The 24,221-nt window shown below is 37.6% G+C and overlaps 1 protein-coding gene across 6 annotated transcripts in view; it reads left to right on the top strand.

The window, feature by feature from the left end:
* The first annotated feature begins 3,915 nt into the window (after positions 1-3,915).
* Positions 3,916-24,221, top strand: part of CDK17 (cyclin dependent kinase 17) — a 113,775-nt gene continuing 93,469 nt past the window's right edge. For 3 of the 6 annotated variants that reach the window (XM_044744900.2, XM_044744924.2, XM_044744929.2), the window contains exon 1: positions 3,916-4,534. The gene's annotated coding sequence lies outside the window, so the exon portion shown is untranslated. Of the gene's footprint in view, positions 4,535-6,033; positions 6,053-17,809; positions 17,936-24,221 lie in introns of those variants that run through there. The other 3 variants (XM_070507100.1, XM_070507099.1, XM_070507098.1) reach the window with 3 other exon arrangements.

Raw genomic sequence — 24,221 nt, 5'->3', positions numbered from 1 at the left:
TGCAAATATGAAATTTTAGATGTAGACAGGGAAGAAATTTCCCTCACAAAATTTGTAACTTGTAGGACTATGGAGATATCCTGATCATGATTTTAAATAGATCTGGCTCTATAAAATCTCTATAGTTAACCTTTAACGTGCTGGGCTCCAACTGAATCATTATGCAATAGTATAAAGCTATTTTGTAAACGTTGGGATGGAACAAAATATTTGTAAAAAAATAAATGTTAGAGTGAGGCTAGCTGTTTTGTTTTCAAAGCGGGTTATAAAAAATCTTTTGACAATACTATTTTCTCACCTACAGTTTCATTTTTACCAAATGTAATATTATTTTGCTTGAGTGGTATTAGGGGGAAGATAGTTGATCGCTGCCCTTAGCTGGATTTGCTTCACTCTTGCAAAAAAAAAAAAAAAAAAGATTTATTATACAGTTCAGCCTAGCAAAATAGGGAACAGAGCCAGACAAAAAGCATTTTTCCAATTTGGTAAGTTAATTAATTTCTTTGAGAATTTTTTACAATTGTTAGCAATTTGAAATGATTCAAAAATTCAGACGTGGAAAATCGTTTTGTAAATAGATAACGCTATGTATTGATGATGTATAGAGCAGTGGCTCTCAGACTTCATTGTGCAGCAGACTCCTAGGGGACTTGTTAAAACAGTTTGCTGGGCTCCGTCCCAGAGTTTGATTTAGTTAGTCTAGGGTAGGACTTGAGTATTTTCATGTCTTAGAAATTCCCAGGGGATGTTGCTGCTGCTGGTTCAGGGACCATCGTTTGAGAAGCACTGATGTAGAGCAACTGAAAATCAGCTCAAGTGTCTCTTTTCCATATCTTATCTGAATATGTTTCACATTTGTTTCCCAGGCTATGTCACACTCAAAGTGTGGATCACAGCAAAGACTTTCCTGCTCCATCTCCTTTTCTCTCTGTCCAAAGTTCAGTGACCTTCAAATTCTCCCTTTCAAGGGCCCCCTTTCCCAAGGCTGAAGAGTAAATGCCTGATGCTCCAAGAGAGCAGTTTCCCAGCTGTGCCCATCAACACACATGAGTTCTCAGAATTTTCATATATATCCTGTGATAAAGCAATTCTGTGGTTAAAACATGTTGGGAGGCACTGGTTTAATTGGAAAGAAAATTACTTTTAAATCTCAGAACATCTGAGAGCTTTTTATATGTAAATGTGCATTGTGAATTTCCAAAAGGAAGATAAAGTATGTGGCATTTCCCAAGTGGATTCGATCTTGGAATTCTTCCTCAACCCCTCTCTCTCCCCAACCAAGCGCTAGGGAATATCTATTCACCACAGTTTGGGAAATGCTCTAAGTAATTTTAGAATTTAACTTTATTTTATAAGGTTAAAAAAAGTCTATATTACAAGCTAGGAAAAAGGCCAACCGACATGCCAAAAACATGATTATGAATTTCAGATCAATTTAGAACAGTAACTAGACAAATGAACTCACTCATTATTTTGACTGTATGTGACTTTTTCGTTTTTTTATTGTGATAAGAACAGATAACATGAGATCTATCCTGTTAACAAATTTTTAATATACAGTACCGTATTGTTAACTACAGGCACAATGTTGTACAGCAGATCTCCAGAACTAGTCATCCTGCATTACAGCAACTCCCAATTTTCCCTACCCTCCAGCTCCTGGTAATCACCCTTCTACTTTCTGCATCTGAGTTTGACTACGTGGGAAACTTCATATAAGTGGAATCATCATGCAGTATTTGTCCCTCTACGATTGGCTTATTTCACTTAGCATAATGTTCTCAAGTTTCATCCATATTGTCACACCACTCCCTTCTTTTTTATGGCTGAATAATATTCCACTGTATGTATATAACACATTTGATTTTTCATGTGACTTTTTCTTGATCAAATAATTTACTGAGTGATATAAAAAAAGAACCCAATGGCTTCTAGCCTCTGCTGATCATCAGGCCTTTCCTGAGCTCACCACCTAAAATATCACTGTTCCTCTCCTGCAATTTCTTTTCCATTACTGTTTCATTTCTTGATTATATTTCTCATGATTGTAAGTTATTAATTCCTTAAGTGATTTATATATTTATTATTTCTACCACTAGAAAACAGTTCCATGAGGGCAATACCTTATCTGTCTTGTTCGCTTCTATATCTTTAGTGTCTAGAACAGTGCCAGGCACATCCTGTGCGGTCAGTAAATATTTTTTGATGGAAAGATCAATAAAATCATCATCTCAGCTCTAACCATGAAATCTTATTATAGTAACAAAACATGTAGCAAGAGGAAAGGGGGCTCTTTAGCAGCTTTAGATGAGGCAGTTAGAACAACCTTTTGATTTCTAATGGTGTAATTCCAAACTAATGACATGACAGGGAAATTATTGATGTGAAACTCAGGATGCCACTTTGTAGACTTTCTTCTATCATGATTTTTGATTTTTACTAGGGGACCAAAAAAAGGCATAGAATTATTTTTTAAGTAAGGCAATTATGTGAAAAATGCTTGGCATACAAGAAGGCCTTAAATAAATATCAATTTCTCTCTCTCTCTCACTTTAAAAGACCTCTGAAGACGATGCTACTGCTTGCTATATTATGAAGTTCTTTGATTTGTACAAATCTAAAAAGCATCCTTCACAGTGCTTTTTTAAAAAGCATACTTGTTCTAAAGGAAAGCTTGTGTTATATATTTGCATTCTTGTATAACAAGCAAGTGTTAAATATGCATAGAGCATAAATGCTGCTAATTTATGGATCCTGGTAATTTTAGAGTCTTGGGAGAAGTCTGATTGAAATGTATGATTCTTGGATATTACAGTAGATACATTCAACTTTGCCAAACAAAATAAGAAGTCAGTCGGCATTATTTTTAGGAGGAAAGGATTCATCCAGGAATCCAAAGAGAAAATTGTCAGAAGTCTTTAGGACATAATATGATTTGAAATTGCATTAAGAATTTATGAAGTCTATTTCCGGGTATTAAAATGGAAAAATATTTATATCTCACTTCACCAGGCCTTTTATGTGGTTTACAGTTTTTTTCTTGTTTCGGTTGTCTACATCCGGTCCCCATTCTTTTCTTTTCAATCCTCTCATTATCTCGCTCTAGGCCTCTGGGCTTGTTTTTATTTTATGCTTTTATCCTTATTAGTGGAAAAAAGTGGGTCAGTATTACTTGTCTTCACTTTCACTCTGCTGTTCATTCCTGACCTAGCTTTTAGCCTCTGGAAAAGAAGAAGGTAAAAACATTTACAGAAACTGGGCCAACCTCTGGGAGGCCCCCCGCCTCCGAGAAAACAAAATCTAGCCGGCCGCAACAGCAGTTCCTCTCTGTTCTCGCAGCACCTATTTCTCTCCTCATAAAGCTCAGATTTTTATTCTACATAATTGTTTACTGAATATGTTTCATCCCAGCCAGACCTTGAGTCCTTTGAGGACGTGGTACATTGCCAAGAATATAATATAAAAAAATGTGGTTTAAATGAATAAATGCTATGTGTGCGAATGACTTCTGCACTAGTACCACCCACCCACACACAATAAAGGAGAAAAGTTGCAGCAATCGATCTGCTTACGTGTTGGTCATTGGACATCCACTCTCCAGAAAACCAGTAGAGAACTGTGGCCTTGATATCTTAATTATATAATTACTTGGATAATTAAAGCAGGAGTTTTTCTTTGGGGACTAGGAGGAAGATGAAGGGGCTGAATGACTCAGGGAATTTCTTCTCCAGTGCTAACCTTCTCTCTCCCTTGGGGTCTCGTCACCCCGCCACTCCCCTCCAGCTGCTGCAGAAGCCTGGCAGGGGAGACCGAGGCCCCCACCTCGGGGCGGGGGGTTTCCCGGGGATACCCCGCCCCGCCCTCTAGGCCCCGCCCCCGGCCCGCCGGCCCCGCCCCCCGCCGCCGCCGCCAGCAGGGGTCGCGCTGCCCCCAGCGAGCAGCTCCGGCGGGGGTGGGGGAAGCTCCCGCGGCCGGTCGCCTTTCTCGATCGCCGCTGGTTGGATGGTTTCAATAGAAGTCTTTTTTCTCTCGCGCTCGCTCTCCTCCGGGGAACAGGCGGAGGCGTCAATCCGCAGCCGCCGAGTGAGAAAGAGACGCACACGCAGCGAGCGAAAGCGGCCCGCGCCGTCTCCTCAGCGCCTCGCCGTGCAGCCCCGGGGAGGAAGGAGCCCGGGTCCGGCCGGCCGCCTCAGCCGGGCGTCGGCGCCTGCCTGCCCGCCTGGCTCCCGCCCCGGCCCCTCCAAGGGGATTAGCGGGCTGCCCGCGAGGCTCGGCGGCCCGGGAGCCATGTTGTCCGGGGGGCTAGGCAACGCGTGAGGGACCCGCGGCCCCTCCCGGAGGCTTCAACCCTCGGCGAGAGCCGGAAGGCGGCGGCGGCGGCGGCGGAGGCCTGCGCCTCGGAGGCGCCTCGGGTCTGCCAGCCGCTGGGACCTGGACCTGCATCCGGTCGCCGCGGGCGTCCGCGGAGCCGCTTTCCCTCGGCGCCTCGCTCGCCTCGCCCGCCTCGCCGCGGGACGCAGCCCCGCACTTGCTGGTGAGTTGGCGGCGGGCGGCCGCGCGGGGCTTTCCCGGCTGCCGGGCCGCCCTGGGCGGCGAGAGGCCGGGGGGCGCTTGGCACGGAGTGCCGGGCCGCCCGGGCGGCGGGTGCGGGGGGCGCGGGCCCGGCCGGGAAGTTGCGAGAGGGCGGCGCGGCGCAGGGGGCTCGGGGGCGCGTGTCGCCCTCGGGGCCAGCGCGGACCCCGGGCGGCCGAGGCATTTCCGGGGGTGGGGTGGGGTGTGGGTGCCGGACGGGCTTCTGCGCTGGTGGCGCCTCCAGCTGCCGCCTCCGGTGCTGGCTCCCGCTTCGGTCTCCGGGGGAGCCCGGTCTCCCCACGGGGCCGAGGAGGGGAAGAGGCAGAATCCCCCGGGACACAAAGGTCCCCGCGGCGGGGGTGGAGCTGCAGGCGCGGCGGCGCAGCCCCGAGGGAAAGCAGGGGCGCGGGTCTGCGGGAGGTGGGCGCGGAGGCGGCGGCCGCGGCGCCTGCAGCTCCTTGGGGACGCGGGGGTGTGAGTGGGTGGGGAACCGCGGAGGAGGGGAGCCCTCGCGTGGGGAGCCGGCCGAGACAAAGATCAGGGCAGCCTCCTGCTGACCGGTCACACCCCTGCGTGTCGGTCAACGAGCAGAGGTGGAGGGAATGTGGGAAACTCAAAAGAACTGATGGGGAGGGGGACGTGGGGGTCTGCCAAGTATTGTCGTCTGGGTCGCGGTTGCTTTTCTCAGCGTTTTTGGGCCCGACGCTTTTGCTCCCCAACTCAGCTGGATAGCTCCAGATTCCCTCCCTCCCATCACCCCCTCACTGCCACATTGACTCTCCTGTGGTTTTCCCCTCCTTCTCCCCCTACTTTTCACCCACTCCTTTTCGGGTAAGCAGTGTTTTGCCTTCAGCTTGGGGAACGTTTGCTAATGACAGGATGCCTGAGCTTGTTCTGACCCTGAACTGCCTTGAACTCCTCTCTCTTCCTCCCACCCTTTCCTTTCTGGGATCTTATAATGTCACATGGCCGTTAACAATTAGCTTTTCTTCTGCAAAAATGGCAAAAGCGTTTAGCTGAAATCCGTGGCTCTCCTCCTTTATATTAATAAGTCCATCAGAGACACGTCGTTGCTCATGGGGTATCACCTCTTTACTTAGCCGAGTTAATTTTCTAGATGCAAAAGTGGCACGTTTTGTTTTGAGTCTTGGCTATTCGTAGGGTCAGCAAAGTGTGTTCCCGGCAGCCAGACCTTCTGTCACTTATCAGGAAGCGCTTGACTTAAAGAGAGACAATTCTTTCCTCAAACTTGGCTGATTCTTTCTTGAGTCTTTGTTGAAGGATTTCTTTTAAAAGGCGCTTGTGTAAGAAGGTCAAAGTAACAAATCTGAGTTACTGTATTTTAGGCTTGTTTTGTTAACCATTGGACAGAAGAAAATGAATGGGATTTTGAGACCTTTGATGCCTTGAGTAGACGAAATCCTCACTGGAAGCTAGAAATACGGTTCAACCAAATTTTAAGAAAAAATTTTTGCTAATGGTAATATCATCAGTTTTGTTTTGTGCTCATATGAGACTAAGTAGTTGGCTTATTTATTAAATGTTGGGATGTTGCTTTGTTAATGAAGTCACTGCAGTCTTTGTATTTCTAACACCTGCATACTTCCATAAACAACCGGTTGGAACAAAAGAAAATGTGGCTGTATTTAAGGAATATTCTTTTTTTTAATGAGAGAAAGTATTGAATATAAAAAGTGTTATTCTTTTATCTGATAAACTCTAATAGGCCAGAAACACTCAGTTTGAATGCTGGGCGTCAAAGAAAATAGCTGGCTTTTTGAATTTAAGCTGTTTTAAAATTACTATGCAAATAGGGTTTATTGATTTTTTTTCCCACAGAAATAGAAACACATTGAAATATGAATGGAAAGAAAATAAAAGTAAAGCCTTTTCACATAGAGACTTTACTGTTGATATCATTGTAAGAACAGTCATATTTTGCTGCTTGCTGCCATTAAAATGTTGACACTATAAATTGTGAAAAAGGATTTCAGTTTAGGGACCAATCTCTGAATTATGAGACTCCTTATGCTACTCTTACCACTTAACACATATTTTAGATGTCTTTGTGAAGTTAACTAGTTATGTCATTAATAATCAATGTTTTATGTAACATTTATCAAAAGGCTTTATGGGGGATACATTGGGGTTTTTTTACAGCATATTTATTAGTGTCTAATTAGATAATCAAAGTTTAATTCTCACTGGAAGGAAATCTATCAAAAAGTTAACAGATTTCTGGGTGGTTGGATTTATGGGTGAATAAAAATACAATTCTGTATTTTTAAAATTTTCGCATTACTTTTGCAATCAGAAAAAAGTATATGAAACTTTGAAGTCTTGTGAATATCCTGATTTGCCTATTACTAAAAGAAGCTTCTATGAAATATGTAATTTATTATCATCCTTGGATTCAGGCCCAGTTAAGTAACTGTTAGTGTTAGGTATTTGAAATAGTGCAGCCTGCTAAATGTACTTTTGTTATCTGAAGGAAAAAAGAGATGTGTGTATATAAATACACACACACTAAGGAAAGATGAAATTGGAGAAATTGATTCAGTGTATGGTTGGGATCCAATGTATGGTAGCTTTGTTCACCAGTAGTCTTGTTCTAAGTTGTCACTGGCTTTACAATAAAAAGAAAAATTAAATTTTATTTGCTCTGTAGCACAGAACAGCTGTGTTGACTAAGCAGATTTTAATGTATATATTTGTTACTATAGTAAGTTTTCAAATATTGATTCAGTCCTACCATTATGGTGTAAGGAGATGACATATAAAATAATTTTCTTTACTATGCCAAAGCTTTTGTTTTTTCTCTTATTTTCAGCAATATTTTCCACCTTCCCCTTATTGGTGAAATAGTACTAACTGGAAAACTGCAAATATTTTATTGTGAACAATGGACGCTATAATGACAACTGAGGTAGATACTCAACAGTGAAGATGATGATGTCCCTTAATATTAAAATAAATTATGTGTGAACACAAAATTGTTGCATTTTTTCTTTGTTATTGTCTAATAGTGCTGAATATTTATAAGGCATCGCATTTTGAGTCTTTATTACTGTTCTCCAGCGCTGTAAAAATGACAGCATCATGTCATGGCATTCTTTTATATAGCTTTTGTACTTCCACTGTGGACAGTTACTTAATGAATTTATTGCTGTATTGTAAACAAAAGACATTATATGTTAAATTCAGCTTATGGAAATATTCTTTAGAGTATAATATCTATTTTCAAAATTGCCTCCTTTCATACATGTGAAGAAAGAATAAGTTCTTTGAATTTTGATTGTGTGATTTTTGTTTCAACTTTTGAATAGGAAAGAGTTATTTATTGTGCGTTTTATAAACTAATTGTGGCATTTTGCATTTTAAATGATAAAAAAATAGGACTATGGCATTTAAAAATGTGCTTTATATAGTATTTGTGAGGTAAGAAAACTTGCTGCAATAGAAAACCTGGTAAAGCTTACCTGGCATTCAACCTACAATGTTGGCAATATCTTTGAGCTGGTGGGGAGAAGACCTATTAGACTGGCTTTATTTTTATTTTTTAAATTTCTGCAGGATATTTACAATATTGAACCAAGAATTCTTAGTCATTAGTGGATTCTTTGTCATTATTTTGCTCCTAGGCTTTTTAGTGGGTAATTGCTTTGATATCTGCAAAATACTGACCTGGAAAGAGGAATTGCCAAGGGCTAGAAAAATGTGTTGAATATATCTGAGTGTAGCTTACCTTTCCTAGCCTGATTTCCTCTCTCTGTTGGCCAACTTCGAAAATCAATAGACGTCTACCAGTAAATCTAATAGGTGGGGTGCCCACAATAAATAGTTATGTTCTGCAGTAACATCTGATACTGAGTACTGTATTTGAGAAGGTAGATTTACAGATCCATGTCATATTGGGATGAGTGAAAATTATCTTACTCTCTAAAGCCTTCCTTTTAAAAATATTTTCTGATACCAGCTTTGTGAAAGAAATTAACCGTATTTAATTATCTCTTTTGCTAGGTACTGTGGCAAGTGTTACTTTGTTAAATGCTCACAATAAGCCCATCACATGTACCTCTTTTGCAGATGAGGGAACCTAGGCTAAGCACTTGTTTCCAGGGTCCTAGCTCTGTGTTGAAGCTGAGATTCCAGTTTAGGCATTTAAACCACTATGTTACACTGCCTCCATGGGGATGTGATGTTAAAAAGTCAGTTTTCAGCGTGTGCTGTAAGGAGATCTAAAAAGTGGTAAATTAAAAGGCTCATCAAAATTTGATTTAAATCTCATTAAATTAGTTTTACTACATAAAAAAACTGAACTATACAAAATGTAAAAGGACATATTTATAGCTCAAAATGAATTAAAATCAAGATGCTAAAAAGATATTTAAAATATTTCTAGATTTTTAATCAGGATTTATCAATTGGAGTTCTTTGGGCATAAAGTAAGATGAATATAGGTGCTGAAAAGCAAAAAAAATTATAGTTAGCTTTGTGATGTAAGTATATTACTTGCATTTTTACTTATATGTTTACTTATTTATTTTGATGTTACGTGTGTTAAAATTAGTTTGCATTATTTAAGCATATGCCATAAAAGGGAAGATAGCTCAGATGCTTATTGTGTAGGTTGCTTGAGTCTTGGGTGAAAATTTTGCCTTAAGGTAGGTACATTTTGTATTTATGTCTGTACATAGAGTTGCCTGTTGGTTTTTGGATTTGGTATTGCTTATTTTAATTAAGTGTAAGTTTTGATGTTGTGTTTTTATTGAATGTGGCTATATACCACTGAAAATTGGAAATATCAGACCGGAATGTACATTTTTGGTCATAACTTTTCATATTGAAAATCATATGATATAAAAATTGTGAATTATCAGTACTGGTGATACATATCTTACCTGTTGTTCAGATTTAAAGAACAGAAAATGCTATTGACTTAACCTGAAGGTAATCCATTAAAGTGAAAACCAATGAAAGATTTGCTTGCTTTCTTTTATTGCCATAAAAGTTAATTAAGAAAAAAGATTTTGTCAACCTTCTAATAGCACATTCTTATTTGCTTTTATGTACTTGTTAGTGTAAATACTTTCAAGAAGACTCTAAATTTTGTATGCATATTTATAACCAGTGGGAAAAGAATCCAAGAATAATTTGTTTTTGTATAGGAAAGCTTAGGTAAGTTGGTTAGTTGCTACCTCATTTTGGTCTTCTCAGATCATATGTTTAATCCTGCTATTCTTACAATTGATGGTTAATATTTGTTATTAGTGTGTATTAATGGTAAATAATACAAAAGTTGGTAAAAATTGATATTAATATTTGTGAAAAATTATCAGGTAATGACATTGAAGCTCTTACTCCAAATTTAGAGGCATTATCCTTTAAATTAGTTAATATGTATTTGTAAGTATTATTTTTAAAATGAACTTTTTTGAAGTGTAAGTCCAGATTTTAATTTCTTTTTTTTTTGAGGAAGATTAGCCCTGAGCTTACATCTGCCGCCAGTCCTCCTCTTTTTGCTGAGGAAACCTGACCCTGAGCTAACATATGTGCCCATCTTCCTCTCCTTTGTATGTGGGATGCCTAGCACAGCATGGCTTGCCAAGCCATGCCACGTCGGCACCCAGGATTGGAACCGGCAAACCCCGGGCCACCGAAGCAGAATGTGTGCACTCTAACCATTGTGCAACCAGGCCGGCCCCCAGATTTTAATATTTTAATTGTTGATTTGTAGTGTTATTTTTGGTGGGAAGGAAGCTTTTCATTGATTTTTGAAGTAAATTTTGGGTTCATTAAGCAGACTTTAGCCCCTTGAGCTGGTCTTATTAAATCGTTTTTAAGAAATGATCCATTATTTATGGCTTTATTACACTTAATAAATTTGATTTTTCAGTTAATTCAAGAGTGTAATCAGTAATATCCTTGGCATTGTGTTAGTCATTGTACATGTTATAAAAATGTGATCAAATGTGGCGGTGTTGTAAGGTGAAATAACAGCAACATTCGTTCTCCAGAATGTTCTATGGTAGGCCCTGTTCTCATGTTTTACATGTTCCCTGGGTAGTCTCAGCCATATTTAGTGCTTTGTTCTTATCACCTACATGCTGATGATCTCCACATCTTTATTTCTAATCCAGACCTCTTTTTCTGAGTTTCTTTCTAGCTGCATCCCAGATATTGCCTCTTAGTGTGCTCTTTCCTGAGGTGAACTCTTTTATTATCCCCTCCCTCCACACCCAATCGCAGTGAATGCACCTCCATCTGCCTAGTCACTTAAGCCAAAACCTTTGGCATCTTCTTATCTTTTTCTAATATGCTCCCCTCTGGCTAGTGCACTCAGTCACACCAAATCCTGTTCGTTTTATTTCCTAAGTATCTTTTAGATTTATCCTTTTCTGTTGTCTCTTTCATATGTCATGGTTTTGGAATGCCTCACCTGAATTATTACTTCCAATTTTGTCCCATTTTAATCTAACAATTATTCATTTTTTATATTTATATCTGTGTCTTTATCCCTCCATCCTTCTTTCCTTCCTTCCTTCTGCCCATCCATCCATGCATCCATGTCTGAAGTACCTCCCTACTCCGTCCTAGCCCTATGGTCAGTGCTAGGATACAAAGATGAGGAAACTGGTGTGTTGATATTACAATGCTGTGACACTTGGAGAGAAGTTCTCATTTTTGAGGACAAATGTCACTTCTTCTAAAGCCTTCTTTGATCCATTCTGGCAGTTATGGTGATTCATCTATAGCGTTTATGTCTACTATAGTACTTAACACATTGTTTTATAATTATCTACATATCTCTTCCCTTTTTGGCTGGTTTTGTACTCCAGAGGAACCATGCTTTTTAAATTATGGTATTACAGGGCTGGCCCCATAGCAGAGTGGTTTAAGTTCAGTGCACTCCAGGTTTGTGGCCCAGGTTTGTGGGTTCAGATCCCCAGTACAGACCTACACCACTCATCAGCCATGCAGTGATGGTGACCCACATACAAAATAGAGGAGGATTGGCATGGATGTTACCTCAGGGTGAATCTTCTTCAACAACAAAATGAATAAGTAAAAAACTTCTTAAACAATTTCAGTATTCTTCCCATATTATGTATTGTTTAAATGAAGGAAGTGATGGGATCGGGAGAAACAGCACTGAATTAGTAAATTAGGGTCAGATTAGTCGTGGCTTAAAAAGAGTCAAGAAATAATTTTGATATAGTAGAAAATAAAAAGCCATCAAAAGTTTGAGTATTGGAGCTATAGGTAGGCGGTATTTGTGTGAAAGTAATCTGGAAGCAGTTTGTAGGGCAGTTTAGAGGAGCAATAACTTGGCATTATTGAGCCTTTTTAATTACATGTGAGCTGTACTAGTTATCTTTTAGACAAATTGGAAATGTAAAATTACAGTATTTCATGTAAATAAAATACCTATTTCTAAAGTTCTAAAAACATTGGTCAATATCAAGAGTAGAATTTGCTTTAACTGATAAAAATTTAATAATGAAATCTAGCTCTTTAGCTATGTAATACTAGACTTATATGCGTTTACTGAAGTAAAGTACAGAATTTCACTCAAACAGATAAAACAGTGCATTTAATGTCGTTCCTGTTACCATGGTAGTTTATCTATACAGTTGACCAGGGGCTTTGTTTTCATTGGGGTTACTATAATTAAATAAAAACTGCTTTATGGTCTACTTGTTAAAGATATTTTATCGAAGTTTTTTAAACTGAGTTTTAAATTATATCTCTGTTATTGTAGGTATATTGTAAGAGCTAGATTTATTTAGAAATCAGAGATTATGGCTTGATAACATCTTGAGATGTGACATTTAAAAATGGATTTTCACAATTTGTGAGTACTGGTGCTTTTTTTTGGGGGGGGGCCGGTGAGGAAGATTGGCTGGCCCCAGTTGGTGCCTTTTTATATTCCTCAACTTACTAATATGATCTTAAAATATTAGAAATTTTTCAATCAGTTAAATTTTCAAGATCATGATTTGTTTACCTACATTCTATCACTTCACAAACAGTGGAGTCAGGATTGTATTTTGCAATAATTTTTGTACATAAGTTTGTGAGCATGGACTTTGCCCCTCTTCCTTCTCTGAATATTCTTATTACTGTATTTACATTTCTGTTTTCTTCTGATCCCTTTTTTCCCCAAGAAGCTGTAAAATGGTTGACACATTTTTTATTTTAGGTATAACTTTTTGGGAAATATCTGCAACTCTCATTTTAATTATGGAAAGTTTAGAATTGGTTATATGTTTTCATATAAAGATTTCTTAAGTACTAACTCATAGCCGTGTGATCTTGAGCTAGTTACTTAAACTCTTAAAAGTCAGTTTCTTTGGGGCCGGCCTGGTGGCATAGTGGTTAAGTTCGTGTGCTCTACTTGGGCAGCCCCGGGCTCATAGGTTTGGATCCTGGGCATTGACCTAGCACCGCTTGTCAAACCATGCAGTGGTGGCGTCCCACATAAAATAGAGGAAGATTGGCACAGATGTTCATTCAGTGCCAGTCTTCCTCTCGCACACACACACACACACACACGAAGTCAGTTTCTTCAATAAAATTGGGAAATGCCAGAGCCTACTTCATAGCGTTGTGGTAGTTAAATGAAATGATATATGTAAAGCAATTTGCAAAATACCCTGTACCTGGTGAGCACTCATAGTTAGTAATTATTTTTATTACTTTTTAATATAATGGGAAGAGCTGTTTGTAATGGTGCTAGAATTGTTTAGGTGATCTATTCCTTCAGATTGATGAATGTCTAAATAAGTGATTCACAATTTCAATGGATTCACAATCATCTTTTTGGCTTTTTAAACTATAAACACCTCTTGGACTTTCTAATAATCCTTCCTCATCTCACCCAATTTGAGAATCAGTGTGTTAGCGAGTTAGAGTTAGTCATGGGTTTGTGTTGTACCCTTCAGGTTTAGTGGGAGAGAGGCACAGTAAACTGTGGACTGAATAATGTAGGGTAGTCATTGTTGTTTCTTATCTAATGACCATTGGGAATAAAGCTGTCATAATCTTTCTTTTTCTTTTTCTTTTATTTTTGCTTTTTCTCCCCAATCTCCCCCAGTACATAGTTGTATATTTTAGTTGTGGGTCCTTCTAGTTGTGGCATGTGGAACGCCGCCTCGGTATGGCCTGACGAGCAATGCTGTGTCCGGGCCCAGGATCCAAACCAGTGAAACCCTGGGCCACCGAAGCGGAGCGCTTGAACTTAACTTCTTGGTCATGGGGCTGGCCCTGTCAAAATCTTTCTGATGAGCATGTTGATAAGCTTTTCCTTAGGGCCAAATTTTTCTTATAACCATTTTCCCTGTCTGTTACCCTTTCTTTGGCCTGTGCTGTATACCACTGGTTTGACACCTTAACAGTCTAGACAGTATTTGCTTTCCTTGTTACTGAATTTTGTGTGTGACTGAGGTTTTTTTGAAGTCCGAATGGAATAACAGGTCATATAACTTATCCTTCAAAAGAAGAAACTAGTTTTGTGTTTTATCCTTTGTCATAAAATCTGGATGCTTACTATTTATAATCTTATATTTTTGTTTATTATGTTCTAGGTCAGTGGCCTTAACCTGAACTTAGAAGCATTCTTGTTGATTGTAAAAAATAAAAAAAATAGAAAACAAAAACTAGACGCCTTTGTGTATGTGTGTAAAATCTTAAGCTTTGCCCTAGAACAACTGAATTGAAATCTGAGTTAGAGTTTTTAAAATGTTCTAGGCAGTTCTTGAGTTTTAGAAACACTATTCTAGGGTTTAGCACAGTGTTAAGGGGGGAGGAACCACTCATAGTAGCTTAAATTTGTAGGAAAGGCAAAGTGGTTAAAACTTTCCATCATTCCATCTTATTTTCTCTCCGTTTTTATTCTATTTTGAATTGTCCAGCTTTATGATTTTTCTTGTGTTTATATATAAATATCTTCTGTTCCAATTGTTTTTTTATCCCTTTAGTGAATGTTTTTGTCTTGCTCTTTCATAGTTCGTTTTGTTAGAAGGTATACTGAGGCACATTAAAATTTTTCAAGTGTATTTGAGCATACATCAGTTTCAAATTGGGCAGCACCAAGCCAGAGGTGATGAGGAGTGTTCCCACAGGAGCTAGGGAAGGGCGGTTTTTATAGGGAAGATGTAGAAGCAAAGCAAGGAAGTTATTTGACTGGCTATAGCTTAAGCAGTCGCCTGATTTAAGAAAGCCTAGTTGGTTGGTTGTGATTCTTAAGTTTCATTTTGTAAGATTCAAGTTCTTCGACTCTGGCTTAAGTTTTGCTTTTCTTATATAGGCTACCAAAGCATTTGAGCCACCTCTGTGTAATGGACTCTCTGTTTAATTACTTTAACAGTTTCTTACCAGTGTCTTACTGTTTTCTCCCTGTGTGTTCTCAATTATTATGTTTTTGAAAATTACTTTTTAAATATAAGAATATATAATGTAGAAAATACGCCATAATCTAAATTCCCTAGCAATGGTGGTCATCATCAAATATTCCCTTTGTTCTTTGTCATATATAGAGTTTAATATTTTTGTTTAAGATCCTTTTTATAATGTAAAATAAGCTTTTTTTTTTTTACAGTACCAAATAATTCTTATGGCTATCATTTTGGTTACATCAATCCCTCAAAACAAGTTTAACCATTTCGTAGTGGTTGATAATTATTAAATTATTATACTTCTCATTTTTGACTTTGAAGTTGTGCTGGGATAGTCTCTAGCATGTGGCACACCGTTCTCCCACACCCATTTTACATTTGCTGAGGGCAGATAGATAGGAGGAAGTGGTATTCCCAAGTCAAAGCCTGTGAGTCTTTTCCGATAGTGCCTGTTGTACCAGTGCCACTAGTAATGTGCCTCATCTATTTTTAGTGATACTAATATTTAGAATATTTGCTTTTGATAATTTGTTTGTAGAAAGATGTCATTGCTTGTATTTGAATTTCTTTGATTGCTGCAATGTTCGTTTTTTGTGGGGGTTTTTTGTCTGTATTTTTCCCTCAAATTGCTAAGGAGGAGACTGTTACCATTCCCTGAATCCAGACAGTTTCTGTTTTTATTATTTTGTGGTATTTTCTTTGTTTTATAACAAATTGCTATATATAAGGTTTTTTTGTTTGTTTTTTAAATCTGAGTTAATTTGGTGATCCACCTATTATACTAGCTCCAGCTTATTTTAATTATCACTGCTTTATAATATATCTTAATATTTGGTATGACAAGACACTCAGTTTTTCCTCCAAATTTTGATGTTATGTATGTATTTTTATTCTACTTTTATAAATGGCAGGCAAGCAAAGGTAGAAGTAAGTGTCTCCATTTTTACTTCAAAACTGGTCTGTCTGCTATAAAACCTCAACTCTGGATATGTCAGCACATTCTATAAAAGTCGTATCAGGAATCAGGGTAGAGTTTCCATTTACTCGTTGTCCAAGTTGTACCATGTAAACAGCATTTCAGTAAAAATTAGGTAATTTATGTTAGATTTTATCCATTTATTCATGCTGTCACCAAAAGTGGACTTAATATTTGCCCTGAAGAGAAGGAGGGAGTGACATTTAGCCAAGGGTCTTAGGTAGATTTCTCAGAGGAGGTGATGCTAAAGATAATTAGCTTTACAAGTAGAGAAGAGAGAAGGGAAACACTTCCTAGGATAAAAGAGCATTATGTAAAAAGGAGGTGTGAAAAAGATTTTATATTTTTTGAACTATTGTTATTCTTCACCATTAAGTATTAATTATTTCCATGTAGTAGAAATAGAGGTTTCTTGTGGAGGAGTGGTAGGAAATGAGATCAAAGAAGGAGGTATATCCATTAAGGAGTTTGGAATTTATTCATCTATAGAATTGAACTGTTGAACATTTTTTTAGGCAGAATATCATCTTTTCTACAGTGGAGCCATTGGGAAAGTTTTTTGAACAGTTACAAATGAGCTACTTCTGAATGTTGAATGGACAACGTTTTGTGATATGTTGATGTTTCCAGAAGGGGCCTCAAAGGATTGCTTCCCTACTTTGGGAATGCTAAAAAGAGCTACTTGTGCCTTTTTTTCCTGGTTTGGTTCACATTAGAGACATAAAAATTATTTTACTGTCTCTTAGGAGTGCTTGGAAATGCATGTTTAATTTGCAAGCCCATTTTTAACTTCCAATGAGGAAATGTTTTCATATGTTAGAAATTGGTTTCACAGTTTTGTTGGGGAAATGAGAGATAAAAATAGTAAATTTATAGCACACAGAAATAGTAGATCCTTTTATTTAATTATGAATATCAGCATACCAATCAAGAATACAAGTATTAATTGTGCCTCTACAAATGATTTTGCATTTCTTTAGACTTTACTTCTGTTCTAATGTAGTTGATCATATAACACTATCCATTTAATAGTAATTCAGTTTAGTTGTATACGGGGAGAATAGGCTAATTTTAGCAGCTATGGTGCATTTTAAACTTAGTTGATTTAAAGTACTTCCATTTTACTAAAGCTTGCAAAGAATTTTTTGCGACGTAATCATCCCTAAGCCCTTGTGTCATAGTATTTATCCCTACCTTGTCTTTTGATATTTTCTCTTTAGAAATGATTATTTCCCACCCCTCTTCTTAATTTGAATCCTTCAAATCCTTTCACTTTTGTAGGCATTTTAAATTCTTTTCAAAAACTAAACTTAATTTTTTTGATTAGGCAATATGATTAAAAGCTCAACAGTATGTAAAGAGAGAGAGACAGAGAAGTCTTATTTCCTCCTTCTCTCTTTCCTTCCTGTTTTTCCTCCCACACCTTTTATAGGTAAACATTTCTTTTAGTATTCTGTTTATCCTTCCAGTGTTTCTTTTTGCAAATATAGACGAATGTATATTTTATTTTGGAGATTTTTTTCATCACCTAGATAAAGATCTTCCTTTATTTTTAATAGCTGAGTAGTACTTTTGTGGATATATGATAGTCACTTGGTCCTCTATGTAGACTTGGGTTATCTCCTATCTTTTGCTATTACACTGCCAAATAAATAACATGTGTATAACATTTTGTACTCGCATAAGCAAATGTGTGATTTAGAGTCTAAGAACAAGGATCTCTAGGTCAAATGATAAATGTCTGTATATACACATATTTTTCCTTGCTGTCAGCTGAGAGGGCCCAGAAAAAGTGACACCCCAGTAGCAATGAGCATATCCCAGTGCCCAGATCTTGGTTTCTAACACTATTCTCCCATAAAAGGAACCAAGACTCTTTGGAGAAATGGCTGATTCCAGGCCTGGGACAGGAAATAAATATGCAAGATGAACTTGGAATATTTTATACTGCTGGAAAGTAAGAAGTACTCAAACAAAAGCAATGATTCAGGTATGTAAAAGTGACACAGGAGCCAACTGAGAGAGCTCGCACTGGCTAATACTAGAATAATTTAAGCAACAAAATAAAATAATATGGGATTATAATTCTTATATAAAATATCCATGAATCCATACTGATATAAATAAAAGGGGGAGAATAGACAAATCTTATGTGTAGAATTCCAACTACTTTATGTAGATCCTTAGCCCTCGAGGAGTTATAACTACCCATTTAAAGTGGCAAAATGAGGAAAAGGGTAACAACATAGGAGAAACCTGACAACACAACCTCAGCCATGTGACCAAGGTTTAATACTATAGTTATTCTATATATTTTAAATATTTTTAATATATATTATAAATAAATACTTTAAATATACTGTGACTGCTATACATATAGATATATAGTATTAATTCTATGGACCAAATGTTTGTGTCCCCCAAAGTTCATATGTTAAAAACTAATCCCAGTGTGATGATAGTTGGAGATGGGGCCTTTGGGAGGTGCTTGCTTATGTCATGAAGGTGGAGCCCTCATGAGTGCCCTTATAAGAGACCCCAGAGAGCTCCCTCACCCCTTCTGCCCTGTGAGGACTCAGTGAGAAGATGGCTGTCTGTAAACTAGGAAGCGGGCTCTCACAGGCACTGAATCTGCGGGGGCCTTGGTCTTGGACTTCCCAGCCTCCAGAACTGTGAGAAATAAATTTCTCTTGCTTATAAGACACCCAGTTAAGCTGTTTTGTTATAGCAACCTGAACAGACTAAGACAGTTAAAATCAACAGTCATAAATCATGTTTATAGTATGATGTGATGAGAATGGCACTTTGCCTCACATGGTCTTCCTCCCAAAAAACCATAATCCCAGTCTAATCATGTGAAAAACATCAGACAAATCTGAATTTAGGGATATTCTACAAAATACCTGAATAGTAGCCACTCAAAACTGTCAGGGTCATCTAAGACAGAGAAAGTCTGAGAAACTCACAGCCAAGAGGAGCCTAAGAAGACATGATGATTATGTGGTATACTGCATGGGATCCTGGAACAGAAAAAGGACAGTAAGTAAAAACTAATGAAATCTAAATAAAGAAGGAACTTTAGTTTACTATAATGTATCAGATTTTGTTCATTAATTGTAACACACATACTAATGTAGGGTCTTTACTTTTTGCTTTTTCTCCCCAAATCCCCCCAGTACATAGTTGTATATTTTAGTAGTGGGTCCATCTAGTTGTGGCATGTGAGACGCCGCCTCAGTGTGGCCTGACAAATGGTGCCATGTCCGTGCCCAGGATCTGAACCAGCAAAACCCTGGGCCGCCGAAGCAGAGTGCGAGAACTTAACCACTTGGCCATGGGGCCGGCCCCTAATATGAGTTCTTACTAGCAGAAACTACATGAGTGCTGTAAGGGAAGGCTATATACTATCTTTGCAATTTTTCTGTAAATTTAAATTATTATAAAATAAAACATTAAAAAAAAGATTCTTCTGTAATTCTGTTGGATATAGCCAAATTGCCGTTTTGTAGTACCACTTGAATGTGTGAGACTTGTTTTCCCATAGCCTCACCAGCTGAATGTTGTCATAATTTTGGAATTTTTTGCCAGTTTGATTGATGAGAACTAGTGTAACTCAGACTATTGTATTTCTCTCATTATGAATGAAGGTGAATATTTTTTCATATGGTTAATGGACATTTTACTTTTTTTTCCTTTCTGTGAAGGCTCGTGTTCTTTATTTTTCTATTAGATGTTGGTCTGTCTTCTTGGTTTCAGGAGTTTGCTATAGGGAGATTAGCCCTTTATTTGTGATACAGGTTGCAAATATATATATATTCTTTATGAATATTCAAATATATTTATTCTTTATGATATTTTCATGCAAAATTTTTCTTTTTATATGGTGATATAATTTTTTCTTTTATTTTGCTGGATTTTGAAATATAGTTAGAAAAGTCTTCACCACTCCAAGATTATAAGGAATTCATCCATATTTTCTTTCAGTACTTGTGGTTTCCTCTTTTACATGTAGACCTTAAAATTTGAATACTTCAATTCCTCCTAATTATTAAAGCATTTTAAACACTTAACCTTTTCTTTCAGAATACTCCTGTGTAAGCATGCCTGTGGCCTTATAGGTGCTTTAAATGATTTATAGTAAAAGAAATGCTTATGCATTTACTCCTAATGGGTAAGAAGTCTCAACTTTCTGGAAAATGTACTAAGCATTTCATTGTGTCTTAATTCTAATTCATGGTTTAAAAATAACTATACAGTAATGAAGACTCCTTTAAAGTTTCTTTTTGCTGTTAAATCGTAGTATATTTAGCAGTATTTTTTTCTTCTACTGATTATTCATGTTGTGGATTATTTCGTATTTTCAATTTTTTCCCTTTCTGTTTCTCCTAAGGTTCCTTCTCAGGTTATAAAACCTGTCTCTGATTTATCTCCCATCTTCCTTTGAACTCTTCACTGGTTATCACCCCTCTGATATTAGTAATCTCTTTATTTGGTTTCATTTAGAAATTTAATTAGTGGGCCAATTAGCTGTTTTAACTTATTAAGAAACAGGAACCAACAGTGTCAGTGGATGCAGCCTAATGTAAGGTAATGATTTCTTATAACCTTTTATAAAGGTATTCATATTTTCCTCTCACTGCTTGTGATGAAATTAGTATTGCTGAACTGAATTTTAACAGACATTTGGGAAACTATCGGGTAGTGCTGTGGAGAGTTGGCTCCTTGAAAATACCACCCAAAACAACCTTATGAGTTTATGGCTTATAGTACTAGAGTACCCCTTTACAGAGCTGGTAGGACCTGCTGGGGGAAGGGGAGAGTTTGCGTCAGGGGGTGAAAAAAATAGCAAAGTAGGAAGGGAGAGCAAAGTTGGGACATTTATTGAGGATTTGGGGTCTTTACAGCGGGTATTTCAATGCAGAAGCTTGATTAGAATTAGGAAGGATCATGATATAATAGTGTAGGATTGATAGACATAGCGAAGCAAGGGTTTTGAGGTGAGATTTTCAGAGTCTTGGAAAGTGAACACTTATTTGCTGCTATTTATTGAAAAGTTGAATAGTCTGATGTTGGTTTATATGGGGATTTGGGGAAGTTCCTGAAATGAACAATGAAGTTATTTGCAGCTCTTATCTGCCTGGGCAAGAGCTTCCTGGAATAGTAAAGTCATGTTGTTGAAAACAGCTAAATAGTCATGTTAATGTAGGCTGTAAACTTTGGGTGCAGGTGGTTTCAGTTCTCACTGTCCATTTAGAACCACAATAAACTTGAAAACGTATTTATAAATATAAAGTCTAATTCATAGGACCAAAAACAAAGATAATACATTCTCTTGATTAGGGGTTTGACATTGAATTTTTTCCCCTGAGGAATGAGGCCTAACTTTGACGATTAAGATGTCTGAGAGACACAAGTAGGCATTGGATATATCAATCTGCAGCTCAGAAAAGAGAAAAGGATCAGAGATAGAAATTTGGGACTTATTGTTTAGATTGAATCCATGTGCCTAGATGAATTTGCCCAAGGAGGAAGCATAGATGAGAAGAAAAATACTTGGGCCTTAAGAGTTGTGATGCTTAAGTGCTATACTGGTGTGTATTTTTGTGTGTGTGTGAGTAAACCTGCAAAAGAGTGGCCAAAGAGGTTGGAAGAAAACCAGGATATTGTTATGTGATCCTGGAGATATGGCTGAAAAGTAGTGCTATACTGGTCAGAACCCGAAGGCCTTATGTAGCGTAGATGGAGGAAAACCTGTTGGTCCCAGTGATGAATTTTCACTCAATAGTTCTTCTGTGCATGTACAAAATAAAGGCTGTTCACAGACTATTCAGTCTGTCATGAGCTTCTTCACATAAGAATTGCCTAGTAGGAAATACTGTTTGCAGGGTAGTTATTTGAAATTAAGAATATTTTCTTAGGGGCCGCCCTGTGGCCAAGTGGTTAAGTTCACGCGCTCCACTTTGGTGGCCCAGTGTCTGGCCGATTTGGATCCTGGCCGTGGACATGGCACCACTCATCAGGCCATGCTGAGGCAGTGTCCCACATAGCACAACCAGAGGGACTTACAACTAGAATATACAAGTATGTACTGGGGGACTTTGGGGAGAAGAAGAAGAAGAAGGAGAAAAACAAAAGAAGATTGGCAACAGATGTTAGCTCAGGTGCCAATCTATTAAGAAAAATTTTTTTCTTAGAAATAACTTTACAAACTTGCTCCCACATCACCCCATAAAAGTTATTTAATCTCCTAATTTGATTGTGATTGAGGAAAGGAGGTAAGTGATATGTGGCCTGCAATTTTATATAAGTACTTATGTTTGATATTCATAATTTGGGAGTATACAGTGGAGGAAGTAATATTTGTTCAATGCCTGCTATGTGCTAGGCACAATACATACATTCTAATCTAGATCTTAGATCCTTTTGAGATGGTTATTCATTCCCTTCTCCAAAGAGGAAACTAAGATTGGCTTTCTCAGTGTCATACTTCTCATTCTCCCCAATATCTATTTGAAGGAATCAAGGTTTGAACTTTTGTTAGGCTTACTCTCAATTTCTGCTACACAGTAAGTGGACTTTTCTGTATGCTCTACACCCTTTATCAACCATTGCCAAAGTTTATGTAATTAACATTTCACCACAGCTATTAATTGAATGTGGGAATATGTTACTTCTCAGCTTTTGAGGATCAGGACTGAATAGCTAGTAAGCAGTGAAGCAAAGAAGAGGGGATCTAGGCCCGTATACTCAATGTTTGATTAACTAGAATCTTTGATTAACTAGAATCTTTACCTAAAATTTTTGATTAGTTAGAATCCATTTAATTCCACTCAAGGGAGATATTTAGGTAGCAGAACAGTATCCTGTTTGTCAAAATTCTGGTTAATTCAAGTATTAACTGTTTTTAAATATTTTTTTCTTTCCTCATAGGAAACTTTTCTTTGAACATTTTTTTAAAAAGTCTGTTGTTTGTAATGTGTATGCACATTTTACCCTCTTTTTTCTAAATTTTGTGTTAATCTAGTTTAGTACTTTCATTTTCTTGTTTCTAATATGCCAAGTTTTCCTAAATAAGTAGAATTAGTAGAATAGAAAAATCCTAGAAGTAAAAGTGAAAACTTCTGGAAAAAAATCAAAGTTGTGGCTGTGGAATTTAGTTAGGTACAAACTTTTTTCTTAATCTTTTAATTGAATTCTTACCATGACCTGTATTATAGATCTTAGAAAGTAAATTAGGTGTGCTTGTTAACTAGCTCTGTGTTATGACCCCTCCCTCTTAGGATCGGTATGTGAGCAGTTTCTAATTTTCCATTTAGCAAGTAATGTGGTAGAGGATTAAGGTTTTTTTTTTCCTCCTCCAAAATCACAAGAAGGCTTTTCTGAAGGTAATGATAGTTTTAAAATTTTAAGATCAACTGATAATGATTCAGACCTAGGAAGACTCTTTTTGTGCTATTTCTCATATCTTTGAGTGATTTTTTTCTTAAACAGCCCTTCCCTTCCCCGAAGAAAAACTTTACCAGAAGGTTTAAGAGTGCTGGCCTTTTTAACGTGTTGCCAAGTCTTTTACTCTTCCCAAGGAAAGCTGGCTACCATTCAATAAAGTTTGTCTGATGAAAGCTTTAATAAAGTGTTAGTTTTTAAAAAATGTGATAAACTGTTATTGTGTCATAAATTACAGAATGACAAAATAGCACATTCAGTTGTCCAGTTCAAATGTTATTTGGAGAGAAAGGCTGGAGAGTTGCCTACATACTTTTTCTTTTTTTCTTTAAACATGAAGAGTGAATTCATATTTGTCTTGTGCCAGGTATGCTGAGAACATTCTCAGTGAAATCTATGTGAATATTTAGAAAGTAGGAAGTATTGTGAGATTTGTACTTTGAAAACATATAAGACACGTAATTTTTTATTTGGTGGTAATTGGAAAATGTGTCGTGATATAGAATTAAATTATTTTTGAAGGGAATTGAAGTTTCATTCTTTAGTAGCTATAAGAATGTGACCTTTTAAATATCTAAATGTATATTTTAACTTAATTCTTCCTGTTGAAATGATGTCTCTAAAATGCTTTTTATACTTCTTAATGTTGGAGTTAGGAGTTGGGTAAAAGGTGAGCCTCACAGGATGTCTTTACATCAGTGGGGTCATCATGTGGTAAAGTCTGGTCTTTTCAGTTTTGTAGGTTGACATTCTTGTTTAGTTCATTTTGAGGTGAGGTGGTACTGTAGAATCTTTTGTTACTTAAGGATAAAGTGTAGTGTTAATTTAGAAAT

This window comes from Equus asinus, chromosome 4, assembly GCF_041296235.1.
Source record: "Equus asinus isolate D_3611 breed Donkey chromosome 4, EquAss-T2T_v2, whole genome shotgun sequence".
Classification (NCBI taxonomy): Eukaryota; Metazoa; Chordata; class Mammalia; order Perissodactyla; family Equidae; genus Equus; species Equus asinus.
This window is presented reverse-complemented; position numbering and strand designations above follow the sequence as displayed.